The sequence below is a fragment of the Papio anubis genome, chromosome 13, assembly GCF_008728515.1.
Source record: "Papio anubis isolate 15944 chromosome 13, Panubis1.0, whole genome shotgun sequence".
NCBI classification, from domain to species: Eukaryota; Metazoa; Chordata; class Mammalia; order Primates; family Cercopithecidae; genus Papio; species Papio anubis.
This window is the reverse complement of record NC_044988.1, coordinates 39,883,855-39,905,541: the sequence shown is the minus strand read 5'-3', so window position 1 is coordinate 39,905,541 and position 21,687 is coordinate 39,883,855. Positions and strand designations below refer to the sequence as shown.

General features: G+C 36.3%; 1 pseudogene across 1 annotated transcript; it reads right to left on the bottom strand.

Annotated features, from left to right (window-relative positions):
• Positions 1-3,621: 3,621 nt before the first annotated feature.
• On the bottom strand, positions 3,622-4,463 carry LOC101020407 (annotated as a pseudogene). Its single transcript, XR_638505.4, has one exon. The product of XR_638505.4 is annotated as a 40S ribosomal protein S3a pseudogene (transcript).
• Positions 4,464-21,687: the final 17,224 nt, after the last annotated feature.

Sequence of the window (21,687 nt, the reverse complement as noted above, 5' to 3'; positions counted from 1 at the left end):
TACTAAAAATACAAAAAAATAGTTGGGTGTGGTGGCGGGCACCTGTAGTCCCAGCTACTCAGGAGGCTGAGGCAGGAGAATGGCATGAACCCGGGAGGCAGAGCTTGTAGTGAGCCGAGATAGCGCCACTGCATTCCAGCCTGGGCGACAGTGCAAGACTCTGTCTCAAAAAAAAAGAAAAAGAAAAAGAAAATGTGGTATATGTACACCATGGAACCCAATGTGCTCATAAAAAGGAATAAGATCATGTTATTTTTTTGTGGGAACATGGATGAAGCTAGACACCATTATCCTTAGCAAACTAATGCAGGAACAGAAAACCAAATACTGTGTGTTGTCACTTACAAGTAGTGGGAGATAAATGATGAGAACTTATGAACACAAGGAAGGAAACTGGAGTCTACTTGAGAGTGGAGGATGGAAAGAGGGAGAGGAGCAGAAAAGATAACTGTTGGGTACTGAGCTTAATTCCTGGGTGATGGAATAATCTGTGCAACAACCCCCCATGGCATAAGTTTACCTTATGTAACAAACCTTCACATGTACCCCCAAACCTAAAATAAAAGTTTTTTAAAAAGTCATTTCCACTATGATCTCTGTGGAACCTGGAAAGCTAGGCAAGGCACATTGAATCACACCTGTAATCCCAGCACTTTGGGAAGCCGAGGTGGGTGGATTGCCTTAGGTCAGGAGATCGAGACCAGTCTGACCAACATGGCGAAACAACATCTCTACTAAAAATACAAAAATTAGCCAGGTGTGGTGGCACATGCCTGTAGTGCCTGCTACTCTGGAGGCTGAGGCAGGAGAATTGCTTCAACCCGGGAGATGGAGATTGCAGTTAGCCGAGATCGTGTCATTGCACTCCAGCCTGGGCAACAGAGTGAAACTCCGTTTCAAAAAAAGAAAAGAAAAAGAAAAATCCGATCCAGATGATTTATTATTTTTACATTAATATTTTGGCTTACTTTTCATCCCATCTCTGTTCTAAGAGAAACGTATCTAAGGCTTAAATCCATTTGAATAAGAATTTGGGGAGCAATATGTCTTTTAAGTCTCTGGAAAATTAGAATTTTTAAAGTAATAGGCATTACTTAGGAAAGCATTGTTTTCATTTACATAACAACCAAATTGGGAGTAAGTTTCAGCTATTCAAAATAAAATGCATTAGGTATATTTAAAATAATATTTTAAATATAGTGATATATTTTTAATAGAATAATTTTGAGTTAGTGGTCTTAATCAATGTTTATTGTGTTGTTGATGTTTTTTCAAGGAAGTTAGCCTCTATATCAAGTCATATTATAGATTCAATTGAAATTGAAAGATTCTTATTTGAAATCCTCCAATACACACACACACACACGTATTTTTCTTTAGGCAGAACTATTGTTCAGCCAATATTTTGTAATATAATCTCTCTCTCTCTATATATATATATATATTTATTTTGTATTTATTTATTTGTTTATTTTTGAGATGGAGTTTTGCTCTTGTTGCCCACCCTGGAGTACACTGGCACAATCTCAGCTCACTGCAACCTCCATATCCTGGGTTCAAACGATTTTCTTGCCTCAGTCTCCTGGGTGGCTGGGATAACAGGCGTCCACCACCATGCCTGACTAATTTTTGTATTTTTACTAGAGATAGGGTTTCGCCATGTTGGGCAGGCTGGTCTCGAACTCCTGACCTCAGGTGATCCGTCTGCTTCGGCCTCCAAATGTGCTGGGATTACAGGTGTGATCCACTGCTCCTGGCCTTAATCTAGACTATATTTAAAGATATCCCTTTCTTATCTGTTCTACAATCTCTTTTTTGAAAACTCATTTCAGTTTTTAACAACCATTGCCAATGAGGAAAATTTTCTTTATGCTTCACTTAAATTATGGGGTCTTCTAAAGCCATTGACAATTGCATGAGTCCTCCTCTGAAGGAGAACTGATGGAAAGCTAGCCACTAAATAATCCCCCACTCACATTCTGGTGCTTTATTTCCCTTCACACATAACTTAGTCATATAAGTTCTCACAACCATTTGAACTCAGACATTTAAAAAATGCAGTTAGAAGTCAAAAGATGAAAAAAAATGAGGTCCTTGAAAGTGGGTTAAGGGAAGAGAGAGATATTTTTATGTCAGATCTTGTTATTCAGGAGCTAAAAATAAAAGCTCAGTCTCTATAGATTTGTTATAATTTTTTCATAATGTCGTAAATCTCTTGGATCAAAACCCCCATACCTCTCATTATAGAAACCTTAAATTGTTTGGTATGTTTCTTGTTTCTATGGGTTTTTTGAATTCCAGGTGTTTTTTTTTTTTAATGCTATGTTCATTTTAATGAGCATAATATCAATTTGTGCCCAACATTTTGATCTTTTATTTTTATTCGACAAAATAATCATTTTTAGCATGCAGAGATATAGTATGTTGGATATTTTGTAGTGAAGATGACTACTTATACTATTTGTAATTTACTTTCTACTACCTAAAAGTCAATGGTGATTTTTAATGGCTATTTCTCCTTATAGACACAAGCTTTTAAGAGTTTAGTTTGTCATGAAAAAATAGGTTATGTTTCTGTGCAAATTCTTTGGAAGTTACTATGATAATAATTAGGAGAATAAACTTTAAAACTTCATTTAGGGTTAATACTAATATGGTTTTAATAACACAGTCAGTAAATAAAGCATTCAGAAAAATATCTAATGTTACTACTGCCATCTGATTTGCCCATACATCCAACTAAAAATATAAAAGCAATCTACACTTATGTCACAATTTGAGTTCACTGAGATACAGACTCTTGGGAAAACTTCAGTGTGTAAGATGTTTATTAGAAATGGAAAAGCCTTAGAATCACCATGCTTGGCTAAGAAAAAGAAGCCTGATCAGCCTGATAGAAACTTTGGAGCTATCAAACCCATCAGAGATCTTCTGTGTTGGGCTGAAATAGTTGGACCTATTTGTTATCTCTTAATCACTTATTGGATGTATGCTGTCTTGGAAAGAGCATGACTTTGGGTGTGGTGAGTCTCCACCTCAGGTAACCCCAAAAGAATATGACAGCTGAAAGTTACTTCTTGACAGCTATTCTAGAAACTCAGATAGTAAGTCTTTCTTTGAAAGAAAATCTGGGTGGTGCATATTCAAGACCATTTATATAGTTATGTTCCAGATATTGTTCTGAGTTCTTTAGATATAATAACTCATTTAAAATCAGAACCCAGAAAATTACTCTTATGATACCCACTTTGCAGATAAAGAAACTGAGGATCATAGAATTTAAGTGATTTGCCCAAGGTCACATAACTAGTAAGTTGTAAAGCTGGTGAATTCAAGCAGTCCGATTTCAGAGTCCACCACTTATCAGTATGCTCCATTGCTATTCAGAGCCACTAACTCAGAAGTTAACAAGGATCTCTTAATTGCCACAATCCAAGTGTTAAATTTATTTTTCATGCTCCTTAGGTTCCTGGATTACCTTACATGGTTTAATTTATTTTACATCTTGAAACTGTCTCCTAATTTAATTCATATGTCATTAAACTGGTTTCTCACCTACTTTTCTGAGATTTTTTCTCATGGTTCCTTATCTCTCTGCACTTTATTTATTTATTTATTTATTTTCCCACATACAGCACTTTTTATTTGACACTAATTGAAGTCTGAACTTTAAACAGATTCTTGGACTGGTGGTTCATATCCATCAGCTCGTTCAACTTTAGCACCTGTCTCATCCCCAGTGGCTTTTCCAGAACTACTGCCTTCACCATGAAGCTCCATGAGCTTTCCCAATTCAAACTTGGGCTTCTTCAGCATTTTTACTTTCCTAACGAAGACATCATGGAGAGGATAAATAGATTGGCAAGCCTTTTCTATGTCTTTTCCAATGCTGTCTGGAATCAATTTATTGACCACTTCTTTCAAGTCGTTTGTCTGCACCTCTCGGGTCATGATTTCCATCATCTTCTTCCGGATTTGGCGGACCTGTTGGTGCTGAGCATAAGAGGTCTTCCGTATCTGATTGTTGCGTTTTTTAGTAAAACCAACACAGAACAGACGAAGCAAGTAACCATCGGTAGTCTTGACATCAACATGAGCTTCAATCATTGTCTGCCACTTTTTGACCATGGAGCACATTTTGTCATGGGTAAGATCCATGCCATGGAAGTTAGTCAGGCAGTTTTGCCCTGAACATCTTCAGTAATCAGCTTGAATTTTCTAAATGCAACTTCATCATTCTGCAAATCAGCAAGACTCACTTCAAACACACGACCCTTGAGACCATCAGATGCGATTTTGGTTCCTTGGGTTCTGGTGACGAGCGTCTTTCCAATATTTCTTATATTGAACATAGCAGGTGCTTTCACATCATACCAATCTTTCTTAGAAAATGGATCAACCATTTTCTACTTGGCTCCCTTTTTGCCGCCTTTTGTAAGGCGCTTGTTCTTGTCAACCGCCATGGTGCTGATCAGAGAGCCAAAAGGCTCTCTCTGCACTTTAAATCTTGATGTCCTCTTAGTATCCATTTCTGTTTTCTTATCTGTTCACACTACATGCTGCATTTTGAGTGTATTTCATTAACTCTTATGCTGCCATAAATTCTTATTAAATCATAAAATGCCCAGGCATCAGGTCATGTTAGGAATAAATATGGTGGGACAAGAGAATATAGATCCAGAATCGCTCCATGCAAGAACTCATTTTAAAAAAATCTTCCTCCCCTGGTCTCCGGGAAGAGTCAGGAGGTAATATTCAAAAGGCAGCTGATGCAAGGAATTAGGGCAAAATTTGATCTAGGAATTGTGGAAACAGCAACAGGAATAGTAGCACCTAAAAGAAGTTGGATGTGAATTGAATGACGCCAGAATCCAGGTTGAAGACTAAAAGGTGACACTATAGGAATTATTTAAAACAAAATCCGTTACCTAAAATCACCCAGCTAAGATATTATACTAACCTTCAGGAGTCAAAAACTAGAAACAAAATCTAAATGTAAAAGAAAGAGATTGGTAGGAACAGTTTGAATTCCCAGATAATAATGATATTTTTTAAAAGTTAGTATAACTTCCAAAGATTTAATATTAGTTTGTTCTTTCAATGGGAACACATGTTCATTCGTATTTGAAAGAAAGATTGGGAGATTTCTTCAATAACTTATATTCTTGTACTGTTGATTTATGAAAGGAAAACTTGGCTGTACTCTTAAGCTTCTTTAGTGATTTTTTAATATATTCAGGATCATATGTGTAAAAAATAAAATATCTCTTGTGAACACAAATGAAAAATCCCTAACAAAATACAGTAGTCCCCCTTATCTGTGGTTTCACTTTCTGTATCTTTGATTACTTACAGTTAACAGTGGTATGAAAATATTAAATGGAAAACTTCAGAGATAAACAATTCATCCGTCTTAATGTTGTTTTGAGCAGTGTGATGAAATCCTGTAATGTCCCGTTTCACTCTGCCTAGGATGTGTATCCACCCTGTATATGCTACTTGCCTGTTAGTCACTTAGTAGCCATCTCTGTCATCAGATCAACTGTCACAGAATTGTCTTACTTGCATTCAAGCAACTCTCATTTTACTTAATAATGATCCCAAAGCACAAAAGTAATGATGCTGGCATATTGTTATTATTGTTCTGTTTTAGTATTCATTATCATTATTAATCTTAAGTATACTTAAAATATAAATTAAAATTTATCATAGGTACATACATAGGAAAACACACAGTATACACAGGATTTGGTACTATCAGCAATTTCAAGCATCCACTGGGAGTCATGAAACATATTCCCCTGAGGATATGAGGGGACTCCTGTATTAGGAAATGAAATCCAACAATATATTAAAAATATTCTATTAAATAACTAAATTAGATTTATCCCAGATATGCAAGCCTGGTTCAACATTCAAAAATCAGTGTAATTGATATGGTTTGGCTCTGTGTCTACACCCACATCTCATCTCAAATTTTAATCCCCATGTGTCAAGGGAGGGACCTGTAATCCCCACATGTCTAGGGAAGGAGATGATTGGATCATGGGGGCAGTTCCCCCATGCTGTTCTCATGATAGAGTTCTCACGAGATCTGATTGTTCTATTAGTGGCAGTTTCCCCTGCTCTTCACTCTCCTGACACCTTGTGAAGAAGGTGCCTGCTTCCCTTCCATCACGATTGGAGTAAGTTCCCTGAGGACTCCCCAGTCATGTGGAACTGGGAGTCATTTAAACCTCATTCCTTTACATGGAAGTTCTTTATAGCAGTGCGAAAACAAACTGATACAGTAAATTGGTACTACAGAGAGTATAGCACTGCTGTGAAGATACCTGAAAATGTGAAAGCGACTTTGGAACTGGGTAATAGGCAGACATTGGAACAGTTTGGAGGGCTCAGAAGAAGATAGGAACATGTGGGAAAGTTTTGAACTTCCTGAAGACTTGTTGAATGGTGTTAATCAAAATGCTGAGAGTGATATGGGCAATGAAGTACAGGCTGAGATATTCTCAGATGGAGATGAGGAACTCATTGGGAACTAGATCAAATGTCACTCTTGTTATGCTTGACAAAGAGACTTGCAGCATTTTGCCTCTGCTCTAGAGACTTGTGGAACTCTGAACTGGAGAGAGACGATCAGAAATTATAACTTATGTTTAAAAGGGAAGTAGAGCATAGAAGTTTGGAAAATTTGCAATTTGACAATGTAACAGAAAAGAAAAACTCATTTTCTGGGGAGCTATTCAAGCCTGCTGCAAAAATTTTTGTAGGTGACCAGGAGCTGAATGTTAATCACCAAGACAATGGGGAAAATGTCTCCAGGGCATGTCAGGGACCTTCACTGCAACACTTCCCATCAGGGGCCCAGAGGCCTAGGAGAATAATATGTTTTTTTCAGTGGCTCCTAGAGCCCCGTTGCTGCTCTGTGAAGCCCCAGGACTAGGCATCCTGTGTCCCAGCTGTGGCTAAAAAGGGCCAATGTACAGCTCAGGCCATTGCTACAGAGGGTACAAGCCCCAAGCCTTGGCATATCTTCTATGTGGTGTTGGGCCTGAGCCCTCCAAACTGTTACAATGTCTGACTGTTACCCAGTTCCAAAGTCACTTTCACATTTTCAGGTATCTTTATAGCAGTGCTGTACTCTCTGTGGTACAAATTTACTGTATCAGTTTGTTTTCATACTACTATAAAGAACTTCCCTGAGACAGGGTAATTTGTAAAGGAATGAGGTTTAATTGACTCCCAGTTCCACATGACTGGGGAGGCCTCAGGGAACTTACAATCATTGTGGAAGTCAAGAATTGAGGTTAGGGAATCTCCACATAGATTTCAGTGGGTGTATGGAAAAGCCTGGATGTCCAGGCAGAAGTCTGCTGCAGGGGCAGAGCCCTCATGAAGAACCTCTGCTGGGGCAGTGAGGGGAAATGTGGGGTTGGAACCTCCAGAGAGTCCCCATGGGGCACTGTTTAGTGGAGCTGTGAGAAGAGGGCCACCATCCTCTAGACCCCAAAATAGTAGATCTACTGACAGCTTGCACTGTGCACCTAAAAAAGCTGCACTCAGTGCCAGGCCATGAGGGAACTGCCCAAGGTTGTGGGAGTCCACCCCTTGCATCAGCATGCCCCGAATGTGAAACATGGAGTCAAAGGAGATCATTTTGGAGCATTAAGATTTAATGACTGGCCCACTGAATTTTGAACTTTCATGGGGTCTGTAGCTGGGTTTTTTTTGGCCAATTTCTCCCATTTGAAAAGGGAGCATTTAGCCAATTCCTGTACCCCCATTGTATCTAGGAAGTAACTAACTTACTTTTGATTACTTTGTCTCAAATGTGTATTTGGGCTATGGACTTTTGAGTTAATGCCAAAATGAGTTAAAACTTTGGGTGACTGTTGGAAAGGCATTATTTGTTTTGAAATGTGAGAAGACATGAGATTTGGGAGTGGCCAGGTCTGAATGATATGATTTGACTCTGTGTTCTCACTCAAATCTCATCTTAATTTTTAATTCCCACGTGGTGAGGGAGGGAGGTGATAGGATTATGGGGGCGGTTTCCCCCATGCTGTTTTCGTGATAGTGAGTGAGTTCTCACAAGATCCAGTGATTTTATAAGTGATGGTTTCCCCTGCTCTTTGCTCTCCTGCCACCTTGCGAAAAGGTGCGTGATTCCCGTTCTGCCATAATTATGTTTCCCGAGGCCTCCCCAGCCATGCAGAACTGTGAGTCAATTAAACCTCTTTACTTTATAAATTACTCACCCTCAGGGAAGTTCTTTATACCATTGTGAGAGTGGACTAATACAGTAATCCATCAAATTAACACAAAAAATCTTATTTGTTTGTGTGTGTGTGCATGTGTGTTATGAATGCAATGATGGATTACATAAATTGATTTTTCTTGCTACTATTGATTTCTAATTTCGTTCCACTGTGGTAAACAAACACATGGGGTATGATTTTTATCTCCTTTAAATTAGTTAAGATACATTTTGTACCCAAGCATGGTGGTTCATGCCTGTAATCCCAACACTTTGGGAGGTTGAGGTAGGCAGATCACTTGGGCTCAGAAGTTTGATACCAGCCTGGGCAACATGGAGAAAAACTGTCTCTACAAAACTTACAAAAATTAACTAGGCATGATGGTACACACATGTACTCCCAGACACTCAGGGGGTTGAGGCAAGAGGATGGCTTGAGCCCACAAGGCAGAGGTTGCAGTGGGCTGAGATCATGCCACTGCACTTCAACCTGGGTGACAGAGCAAGACTGTTTCAAAAAAAAATTGTTTTATGATCTAACATACAATCTATCCTGGAGAAGTTTCATGTGTGCTTGAGAAGAATGCATATTCTTCTGCTGTTGAGTGAAAAGTTTAGTAGTTGTCTAAGTCCATTTGGTCTTAATGGATCATCTTGAAAATTGCAGATTACATGATCATATTTGTAATTTCAGAAAAAAGCATTTTACAATACTCAAAATTCTTTCAACACAAAAACCCTCATTTAAACGAGGAATAGACATAAACTTCTTGAATTCTATAAAGAATACCTATAAATCCCTACAACTAACATTTTACTTAACAGTGAGAAACTCAAAGTTTTCCCAATAACGTTAGGAAGAAAGCAGTGGTTCCCCCCTCATGACTCCTTTTCAGTGCCATACTGGAATGAAATAAGAAAAGGAGAAACAGTGATGAGGATTGAGAGGGAAGACATAAAACTGCTTTTCTTTACAAATGACATGATTGTAAACAATTTGAAAGAATCAACAAAAAACTGGAGCTAATAAGCAATTATAGCAAGGTTTCATGATAAGTTTACTACACAAAAGTCAATTGCTTTTCTATATATCAGCAACGAAAAAGTAAAATCTGAAATTTAAACCAAGATACCCTTTACATTTGCACTCCCCAAAATTAAATATTTAGGTACAAATCTAAGAAAATATGTACAAGATCTAAGTGATGGTTGATTTTTGGTATGCACTTGACCGAATTAAGGGATACTCAGTTGGCTGGTAAAGCAATATATATTCTCAGTTCTTCCATAGCTACTGAACCCATTCCGTGGCCACTGAGAGGAAATTTAGGTGGTTTTTCTTTTCATTAGAGTGATTGAGCTCCTCAGGTGCATCTCTGAAGACATATCTGAAGAAGTATAGCGTGTGTTGGTACACTGAATGGAGATCTTCCGTCAGTGTGGGCAGACAAAATCCAATCATCTGGTGCCCAGATGAAACAAAATGTGAAAAAAGGGCTATGTCTCACCTGCATCAGGGACCTACATCAGTTACTTACTAGGTTTTATGACCTTTGTCTTCAGAGTGAGAGTTACACCATCATCTTTCTTAGTTCTGAGGCCTTCAAATTTAGCTATGTTGCCCTGCAAGCTCTCCTGGTTCTCCAGCTAGTGGACAGCCTATCATGGAACTTCTTAGCTTCCATAATTCACTGAGACAATTCTCCTAATAGCTATTTTCTTGTATTTCTTTCCATGTATATAATATTTCTGGATTATGTGTATATGTATATGTACATAAACACATACAGATATATATATTGTATATATGTACACATACACACATAAAAATATATATACATACACACATTATGTGTCTATGTGTGCATGTCTATATATATAATCAATTCTGTTTCTCTGGGGAGTTCTAAAAAATATGACAAAAACTCTGAAATTCTTTTTAATTTTTTTTACTTTATCCGTAAATTCATTTTTTTAAGATAATTTCAACTTTTATTTTAGATTCAGAGGGTACATGTACAGGTTTGTTGCATGGTATATTGCATAATGCTGAGGTATGAGGTATGATTGATCTCATTACCCAGGTAGTGAGCATAGTACCCAAGAGTTAGTTTTTCAATTCTTACCCTCCTCCATCTCTCCCCCATATAGTAGTACCTACTGTCTATTTTTCCCAACTTTATGTCCATGTATACCTGATGTTTAGCTCCCACTTATAATTGAGACCATGCTGTGTTTGGTTTTGTGTTCCTACATTAATTCACTTAGGATAATGGCCTTCAGCTGCATCTATGTTGCTGTAAAGAACATGATTTAACTCTTCTTATTACTGTATAGTATTCCATGATGTATGTGTACCACATTTTATTTATTTTTTCTTTTGTTTTTGAGACAAGACCTTGCACAGTTGCCCAGGCAGAAGTGTAGTGGCACAATCATGGCTCAATGCAGCCTCAACCTCCCAGGCTGAAGTAATCTTCCCATGTCAGCCTCTTGAGTAGCTACTCCTGAGTAGCTAGGACCACAGGTGCATGCCAACACACCTGGCTTGTTTAAAAAATATTGTAGAGACAGGGTCTTACTATGTTGCCCAAGGTGGTCTTGAACCCATAGGATAAAGCAATCCTCCCTTCTCAGCCTCCCAAAATGCTGAGATTATGGGTATGAGCCATCGCACCCAGCCTGTACCACATTTTCTTTATCCAGTCCACCACTGATGGGCACGTAGGTTGATTCCATGTCTTTAATATTGTGAATAGTGCTATAATGAACATTGGAGTGCATGTGTCTTTTTGGTAGAATGATTTATTTTCCTTTGGATATAGATGATATAGACCCAATAATGGGATTGCTGGGTCAAGTGATAGTCCTGTTTTAAGTTCTTTGAGAAATCTCTAAATTGCTTGCTGCAGTGGCTGAACAAATTTACATTCCCACCAACAGTGTATAAGTGTTTCTTTTCTCCACAGCCTTGCCAGCATCTGCTATATATATATATTTACTTTTTAAAAATGGGTATTCTGAATGGTATGAGATGTTATCTCATTGTGGTTTTAATTTGCATTTCTCTGATGATTAGTGATGTTGAGCATTTTTTCACGTTTGTTGACTACTTGTACATCTTTTGAAAAGTGTCTATTCATGTCTTTTGCCCAAATTTTAATGAGGTTATTTGTTTTTTGCTTTTTGCATTGCTTAAATTCCTAAGGATTTACTATTCAGAATGTATATTATACCTTGTCAGATGCACAGTTTCTGAATATTTTCTCTCAAAACTATGAAATTCTGATGAATGAAATCAAAGAACTAAATGGAAAAGTGTCCCATGTTCATGAATGGAAAGACTCTATATTGTCAAAAGGTCAGTTATTCTCAATTTAGTCTATATATTTAAAACAATCCCAATTAAGCAGAAGACATAGGGAACTATAATAATAGGAGGAGACTTCAATAGACCACTTTCAATAATATATGGAACATCCAGACAGAAAATCAACAAAGACATAGCAAGCTTGAACCGCACTATAGATCAAATGGACTTACACAGATGCAGAATTTTTCACCCAGCAAGAGAAGAATACGCAGTCTTCCAAAGTGCATGTGAAACTTCTGCAGGATAGATGGATAGATCACATGTTAGGACACAAAATGAGTCTTCACCAATTTAAAGACCAAAATCATAACAAGTATCTTTTATGACCACAATGAAATGAAATTAGAAATTAATAAGAGTGTTTTTACAGATCAGTCAGAATACTTTAAATTCTCTTTCAATTCTTCTTTGATTCAATGATTGACTGTTCAGGAATGTGTTATTTAGTTTCCATATATTTGTAAACATTACCATATTCTTTTATAATTTGACAAATTGGTTTTTCAAATTTTGGATGACCCTCTTAATACAACAAATTCAGGGTGCCAATTTTCAGATTGCTAAAGCATTAATGTGAACAAAAATTTTAATACCATATGAAATATTTAGAGAGATATTCCTTTGCTTTCTCTGACATCATATTTCTGATAAATGTACTCATTAAAGTTAGAAAACAGGTTTGCAGAGTATCACTGAGACACAGAAATAATAATTGTAATATAAGCAAAAATTCTGAAATGTACAGTGGTTATACATTCTAAGGAAAAGTGCCTAAATCTGAGCTATCCATGTCATTAGGGAAATGTAATATGTGCATTGCTTTAAAAATTAGGCAGTGTGATGAATGAGTGTGTGATGAATGAGTGTGATGAATGAGAAATGCGTGTTTTCACAAGAATGAAAGGAGAGTGAATGCTGGAGAGTAAGAGCAATATCCACTGTAGTGAATTGCTTGTATTAGGCATATGGAATGGAAATATGTGATATTACAAAATAAAATAATAATCTTAATCCAATATCGTTGTTAATGCTGTTACCCTAAAGAGTAACATTATATTTTGTATTTAAAGTGCACTGAAATTTGCTTCTATGTTGTCTCAATAAATGAAATATGAATTTACTTTTACCTATAATATGTCAGGAAAAAACACTGACAAGAAATATTTTTCTAGGCTAACAGATAATTTAACTCTTAAAACTATACCTACGGGTCCTGAATCACCTGGAAAACTCACAGGTGCCTCAAACAGTAGAAACATTTCTCAGTCCATGATTTATTTTTGTTTCCCTCATTACTTTAGGATGCCGTAGTAGCATTTCCTGTGTTGTCAAAATTTCAATTCCATAGAAGTGGCGAGTTGTCAATTTGAAAGTAGAAATATATTGTTATAGCTATTCATTTTTCTCATTTATAATACCGTAGTCTGACACAAGTTAATATATTCAATCTTTTATTTTTTTTTTAACAAATGTTTAGTGGCTATTTGCTAAGCAACTTACTAGATGTTACAATGTAAAGATCAATGAGACCATGTGAGTGGCATGAATAAAGATATGTTGTAGATAGCAGAGGTCGCATTTGGGAAACTGTGTCAGATGTACTAAGAGTAAGAGGAGATGATGTTGGGACCAAATATTGAAGGATCTACGTCATGCTAAGGACTTTAGAATGTATCTGTTAGGATGAAGGTTTAATTGAGGTTTTTGAGTAATGGAATAACATGACCAGATCTGTGTTTACAAAGATACTTCCTCGGGAATTTATTAGAGAGGAAGAAAGCTGGGGAAAGAAATTGAAAACCCATTATGTGCCAGGACCTGAGGATATAAATATTAATAAGGCTTGATCTCAGCCTTTAAGGAATTTGAAGTTGTGAAGAAAACACACTTTTATAAATGCAAATTTAACAATGCCTTTGCTAAAGGAATAAAAATGAAAGGGAGAGTGACTAAATGCCTGGTTGTGTGCGTGTGTGTGTGAGAGCAGTCCTAGTGGGTACAGGAGACTCATGGAGATGGAGGATGGTCAGAGCAGATACCCAAAAGTAACACATGAATTGGAGCTTAAAGGTCAGAGAATAGAATCATAAGGGAACAAGGAATTTGAATTAAGATCTTTCTCAGCAGAGGTAATAGCATTTGTAAAAACAACTAGGTATGAGAAAGAATAGAGACTTGGAAATATCAGATAGGCTTTACTGAATCAAAATAGAGTTGTAGGAAAAACAGTGGGAGATTGTTGTTTAAAAAAAAAAAAAGCCAACAGGGACTGGAACAGAAAAATGTTACTATCCAAATAAGAGACCTCTAGGATTTCATACAGAAAAATTGGCATTTTAGAATGATATCTCTGCTAACAGAAGTGGCCAAAAATTGAAGCGAAAATACAGTAAAGAAACAAGAGATGATGAGAACTATAACTAGATGTATGAAGAAAAAAAGAGGGAAAGAATATATAAATTCTGAAGATATTTACAGGGTAGAAATTACAGTAGTTGGTGATCTCTCAGATGTGAGGTTTTAGGTGAGACAGAGGATTTCTGATGTGGGCAAAATTCAGAAATTAGCAGTCACTTGTAATGAAAGCAAGCAATCAAAAGGGAAGCAGAGGGGTGGTGACAATTATTTATTATTTTAGACACACTGAATTTGAAGTGCCAATATAATATAGCCAGGAGGCACAAAATATTGAAATTATGGAGCATGGCAAGAAATTGTGTTTGATATGTAAGTCCCTGACTTACTCCAGTCTATAACCTTGTCCCTCATCCTAGCTAACTTCAATGAAGATTCATACAGACTGGTCTTAAGGACAAAACTTGGTCAATGAAAGAATACCTGGACATACTAAGGATTCCACTCCCCACTGGCAATACCTGATTGGGATTTGGGTATGATTTAGGGTCTACTTGACATGTGCCCTGAGGCCTGAGGTCATTGAAGCAGTTTTTGCTTCCCTGGGTCTTTCTCCTTGATCATCATGCTCAGTATTTTTGCCAAGTTCTTTTCATAGCTAATGTAGTTGATAAATTTCTGGTGGAAGCACTAGTGATGATAATACATGCAATACTATATTTAAAGGTAATCTAAATCTAGCTTTCTAGCTTAAAATCTACTGCTACTTGAAATTTTCTAAATTCAGAATAGTTCTCATTATATTCCATTTTACATATCCTGGATTGAATAATACTGTATTACATACTTATTGAATGCAGAGCAAATTGTACTAAATTCTAGGAAAATCATGGTGTAGGCCTTACACAAAAATGTAGATATGAAAACAAAATAAGACAATTAATATAAAATGTACTTATCTATATTTGTAATTTATTAATTTCAGAGTGGAAATAGTTATCCTTTCAATAGTTCCCTTTAAAGTCACCTTCTTTGCATGACCAAGTTTATTTTTTGAAATAGTGTTTTTATTTGTTTTATGAAACTGAAATGTGTTACTTTATTTATTAGATTAATATATATATGATCAATTTGGTGCTATGAACTTTTAGTATTATTTAAAAGACTAAGAAATTTTGATTAAAAAATAAAATCTGCTGTGAGATATTTCCCAAAGAGATATAAATGTAAGAGGGGCCAGGGCAATCCCAGAAGCCCAAGTGAAAATCTATATCCACAAATTTCTATATCCACAAATTTCTATCTCTGAGGAGGAAAAAAAAGGAAGTCTATTAATCTGTTGGCTTCCTTCTATGGAAAATAGCTAACTTTTGGTATTTCAAAGAGTGCTATGTAACATTTGTATGTTCATTCTAAATTGATGTAACTATAATAGTGGGTAGTCATACAGATTTATAACAGACTGTAGTGAACAGTCTTAGGAGTTGTTAAAATCTATAGAGTGGGCACCCACCTACAGTGTATAGATATTTTAGATAGAATTCTTGTAAGTGATTGGATTTAAATAACTTTTACATCTTCTTTTAAGTTCAGGGTTTTAATTTTATATAATGCTATGAATGATTGTCCTCATTGCTGTATTGACTTGACACTATATGAAGCAAACTTTCTGAGTCAGAACACCCAGAAATTATGTTGAGGAATATTGTGGGTAGACAAAAAGGAAAGAGGAAGTATAATATAGAAAATATCAATAATTTAATATAGAAGTATAATACGAATTGATCTTTAGAAACTGAGAGGAGTCAAGAAACTTCCAGAAGCCATCTTTCTTTAAAGACAGAGGATGAATATACTCTTCAAACAGCAAGCACAATTAGAAACATGTTGATACTATGTCTTATAAAGGGTAAAAAAAAGAAAAAAAAAAGAAAACGACTTACTGAATTAGCCCTTTCTCACACTGCTATGAAGAAATACCAAGACTGGGTAATTCATAAAGGAAAGAGGTTTGATTGACTCACAGTTTCACGTGGTTGGGAAGGCCTCAGGAAACTTGCCATGATTGGCAGAAAGCACCTCTTCACAAGGAAGCAGAAGAGAAAATGGGTGCTCAATGAAGGAGGAAGCCCCTTATAAAACCATCAGATCTCATGAGAACTCACTCACTATCACAAGGACAGGTTGGGGAAAAGCACCCCCATGATTCAATTATCTCCAACTGGTCCCTCCCATGACATGTGGGAATTATGGGAACTATAATTCAAGATGAGATTTGGGTGGGGACACAACCAAACCATATTACTTACTTAGTCATTTTTTAGGACATAAACCATAGAACCAGTCTCTGGAATTCATTCTCTTAGCCTTTTAGGTATATTTTGGTGTGAGGTGTGGGGGCAGTGGGAGAAGTTACCATGTATATTTGTTGTAGAAAACATGTTACTTAGAAGAAAAAATTCTTGCCAGAATAAATTCCAAAAGACATTTTTCATCTGGGATGTTATATAAAAAATGTACTCCACCATGCTCTTTATTACAGATTTGTGCTAAATGACAAACTCATTTCCGAATGGCTATTTCTTATAACATCTTTTAGCAAAAGCTGTGTATATAACCTCAGAAAGGACCTCAGAGAGAGAGGGTGATATTGCGTGGAACAAGTCACTTGTGATCCAAGTACACCTAACTAAATCTAAGAGAAGAATTTAGAGTTGAATTGATGATCCCTTTGACTATCTTCTCTAAATAACACAGTCTCAGGCAGACTTTTTATATAACATGACAGTCCATTCAAGAATATACTCTGTTTTAAGTTTTGTGTTCTGTGTTGTTGAAGGAAGACTGATACATATCCCTTATAAAACAGAAGGTGGAAATGGAGCAGGGCACGGTGGCTCATGCCTGTAATCTCAGCACTTTGGGAGGTCCAGGCAGGGGGATCGCTTGTGCCCAGGATTTCAAGACCAGCCTGGCAACATGGCAAAACTCCATCTCTACCAAAAAAAATACAAAAATTAGTCAGACGTGGTGGTGCACCTGCTGTATTCCCAGCTATTTGGGAGACTGAGGTGGGATGATCATTTGAGCCTAGGAGGTTGAGACTACAGTCAGTTGAGATCATGCCACTGCACTCCAGCCTGGGTGATGGAGCAAGACTCTGTCTCAGGAAAAAAAAAAAAAAAAAAAGAGAAAAGAAAGAACAAAAAAATTGGAAGTGCAGCCAAAGTTGTACTATGGGATACTAATATATTTTGGGTAAATATATATTACCAAATATATATTGCCTGTTTCTAATAAACATAAATAAGAGGCTACATACCAAAATTCATTTTATCGTGATAACAGAAATGTAAATAATATATTCACTATAGAAGAGATAAAGTGGTAAATAATTTAACACAAGATTTTAACAAATATATCTTCCTGGGCATTTGAATTTCTCATAATTATGTTTAGCTCATTTCTCCTAGAAACTGTTGCCAATAGTTACTCCTCTTAACCTAGCCTGATTTAATCTAGATGCACTTACCCTATTCTTCCACCTGCTTCTCGAATGGTTTATGTTCTAGCTGGCTCTGACTCCTTCGTTTCCTGATAGTTCACCTGATCTTTGGCACCTTAAGATGTGGGAACCAAGCCATTAACTTAATTACTCCACTTTATCTATCTCAAAGTGAGTTTCCTCAAGCCTGGAACAGTGTTGACTTCTGGTAAGGTCTGACTGCAGCTGGAATTAGTCTTAAAAGCAAGACCATGACTACTACATACCTTCTAGTTCCTAACTATTCTAGTGGCTATATATTCACTCAACATTAAATGAAGCTTCATAAATATTCACCAAACACATTTACAACCTCCACTTTATAAGGATTAAAACAAAGCAAAAAACAAAAAAACAAAAAACAAACAAACAAACAAAAAACACTGTCAGTGATGGACTGGAAAGTTTGCCTTCTTCTCTTGCTTACCTTGAGCTCTGGCATTTTGACTTTTTTCGCTTACCCAACTATCTTTCTTTTAGCTTCTCAAGACAGGAAAATCCTTATAAAGCAGAAAAAGGCAATTCTGAAAGATTTACTTTCCTAATCCAAAACATTTTTAAGGAAGATATATTTTGAATGTTGCTTTGTAATAATTTTAATGATTTGACCAAAGGCAGTTGTTTTTTTTCTTTTTTTGTAGTGGTGATTGTTTCATTTTTGTTTTCCCACACAATGTAATCACAGTATGTTTCAAAGAGCTATTTTTATTTTGCTAATTTCCTTTTCTAGAACTGGAGAAAGTAGAATAATAACCTCATACTATGACCATCTTCAGCTGACACCTTTTATAAGAATTTACCATACATTCTTATTTTGTTGGGAGGGACTTTCTGAAGAAAGTGGTTATTCCACTTCACAATTACCTTCTTCAATTCATCACAGAAAAATTCAGAAGGTATTATTTGAGAGGCTGGTCTTTGCCCCCTTTTCTTCCACTGAACTCTCCATAATGATTACAGAATGTGAGTGACTTCTCTTTTTCTATCACTATTTTATCATTTAGCACCTGTGAAAACAATTCCCACTTTACTAAACACACTCAGGGTGTGATGTGTTTTGAAGTAAAGTACTTCTAAATATCAAGCAAATAGCATACAAGGACACACAGTTATCAAATACTGCTGTTCACTGCGTAACACAAAATGTAAGATACAAACTAACACTTCTAACATTTATACAAATAGGCATAAAAACATATAATAACTGTTTCTATTGTTCCTCTGTAAGATTTTTCCCCTCTCATTCTAAATATACAGCCTGGCAACTTGGATCACATAGGAATCGTTCTGAACTTGAGACTGTATTAAGCAGTATTGGTGCACTGTTAGAAACAAAATTAATATCTTTCATACATATTGCCTTTTATGGTTAAGAACACTTTTGATTTGTTATCACATTTGATTTTCTAACAACTCAACCTAGAAAAAGCTTTCAAACTAGACATCTCCTATTCTAGGGCATATCAGAAGTAGGGGTGAGAGTAAGTTGGGAGCAGACCCAGAGTTAGGAAAGAGGGGAGGTATGAGGGTTGGGTTCTGTGTGTAGGTATTTTTAGTAAGATTCTCTAGTGATTCTGTTGGACATTCTAAACTGGTAATAAATCGATGTCCCACATGGTAGTTCTCAAAATATGGTCCTCCCATCAGCCTCACCTTAACAGATGAGATCTGTTGTAAATTCAGACCCACAAATTCTACCCAGATGTAATGCATCAGAAAGCCTGGGGTTGTGCTGGCTTTAATCTAACTCGCCAGGAGACTGTGATGCATGCTGAACTTTGAAAGCCACTGGTCTACAGCCCTAGTTATCACAAATTTCGTAGGGATCAGAGAACCTGTGTTAGTGTTTGGGCTTCTTCCAGGCCTAACAAACCATTATCTCATAAAAGAGATAAATCTTTGCAACTGAGCATTTTGAAAATTCTGCAGATGATTCTAAAGCATAGTAAAATTAAAAACCACTGATGAAGTTGAATTTATAAAGCTTATTTTTCTTGTTTCTCTCTTTCTTTCTTTCCCTTCTTTCTTTCTTTCCTTCCTTCCTTCCTTCCTTCCTTCCTTCCTTCCTTCCTTCCTTCTCTTTCTTTCTTTCCTCTTGTTTCCTTCTTTTTTTTTTTTGACAGGGCTTTATTGTGTCACACAGGCTGGAGTGCAGTAGCACAATCACAACTCACTCCTGACTCAAACCTCCTCCTGGGCTCAAGCAATCCTCTAACCTTGGCCTCCTAAGTAGCTGGAACCACAGGCACATGCCACCATGCTCAGCTAATTTTTTAATTTTTTGTAGAGATGAAGTCTTCCCATGTTGTCCAGGCTGGTCTCAGATTCCTAGACTCAAATGATCCTCACACCTTGGCCTCCCAAAGTGCTGGGATTACAGGCAAGAGCCATTAGACTGCCCTATAAACTTATTTTCAATGAACTAAAGTTTCTGAATTTTCTGACTCTTGTCCCATTCAATCTTCTCTCCTGATATTTCTACCATCCTTACTCTTATCCCTACATTTTAAACTTCAGCTATGATACACTTAATTCCACAGCATTCCCAATATGCATGAGATCTAAGCCACTATGACTTTAAACAACTAGTCCTTTTAGAAATCTTTACTAAATTATTCCTTTGATAATAGGAATTATTAGTACAATAGTTAGCTTTGGAAGGTGGGAACTGAGTGAAAAGGGACAGGAGGGAACTTTGTGTTGGGTTGAATATTTTCTATATCTTGACTAGAGTGATTGTTACATAGTTAAATGCAGTTTTGGAAACTGCTTTTCACCATATGTCAGCTTTATCTTAATATTAAAAAAATGTGAAGGAAGAAAAAAAATACACTCCCTTCACACATGCTTCCCCTCCACTCTGCCCAGTCCCATGAGCACCGCTGCTCCTCATTATTCCCGTGACTTTATAGCTTTGTTTTTTCCAAAGCCTCAAACATCTTTCAGGAAATAACTTAAATAACATCTAGTGATAAAAACATTTCTGTAAAAGGGCTCAAAAATCAATCTGCCATGCAGAGCTTGAGCACAAATTTCACACTCTACTCTCCATTGTTTATTTGTTTTTTTAAATTGTGGTTAAAAAATGCATAATGTTAAGTTTACAGCAAGCATTTTTATGTGCATATTTGAGTAGTGCCTTACTACTACTCAATGTATATTCACATTGTTGTGAATCTTCTAAACTCTTTCATCTTGCAAAACTAAAATTCTGTACTTACTGAACACTAATTCTCCTTCTCCTCTCTCCCCATCCTTGGCAGCCATCTTTGTACTTTCTGTTTCTGTGATTTTGACTCTAAAATACTTCATATGAGTAGGATCTTAAAGTATTTGTCATTTTCTGGCTATCATATTTTACTTATCATGATGTCCTCTAGTTTTATCCATGTAGCATGTAACATAATTTTCTTCTTTTATAAGGCTGTATAATATTTCAATATATGTATTTACTACATCTTTTATACATTCTTCTGTCTATGAATATTTAGATTCAGTCACCATTGTTTTAACAACCTGCACAAAACTTCTTTCTACTTCTTCAAAAAAAATTTATCTCTATTCAAATATCTCTGCCAGAAACTCACCAGTTGTCAAATAGCCATATTCTAAATTTCCTTTGGGTTTCAGCTGAGCTGAGTGTATTCTCTTTCTGTATGCATTCTGTTGCTTAAAGGTTGACACACAAGAGCCACTACTAATAGGTGCTTTTGATTCCCATTTTTCAAGGTCAAACAGTTTAAAAAGACACATGAGTTCAGAACAAAAGGTTTTATAACACTTATTTCAGTATATTTGTTTTCATGCCACTTAATATTAAGCTTTCCACTGGCAAGTAACTCCCCCAAACTCATTGCCTTTAATCAATTAAACGTCTCATTTTTCAAAATATTTATTTCCAAACATTAGCATCGCAAACATCAAAATTTGTGCTGTCCATTTTGTCCATCTAAAAATCCGTTCTTCACATTTTAGCCAGAGTAGAAAAACATCTAAAGTTCTAATATGACTATATTTCTCCTTTGCTCAAAAGTATTTAAAAATCTTTGTCCAAAATCTAAAACCTACTTATCATTTAAAAGAACACTTGTGATGTGGTCTTCCTTTAATTATTACTGACTTGCGTCTCAGGCGTTACTGCATTATTGTGTACTCCAC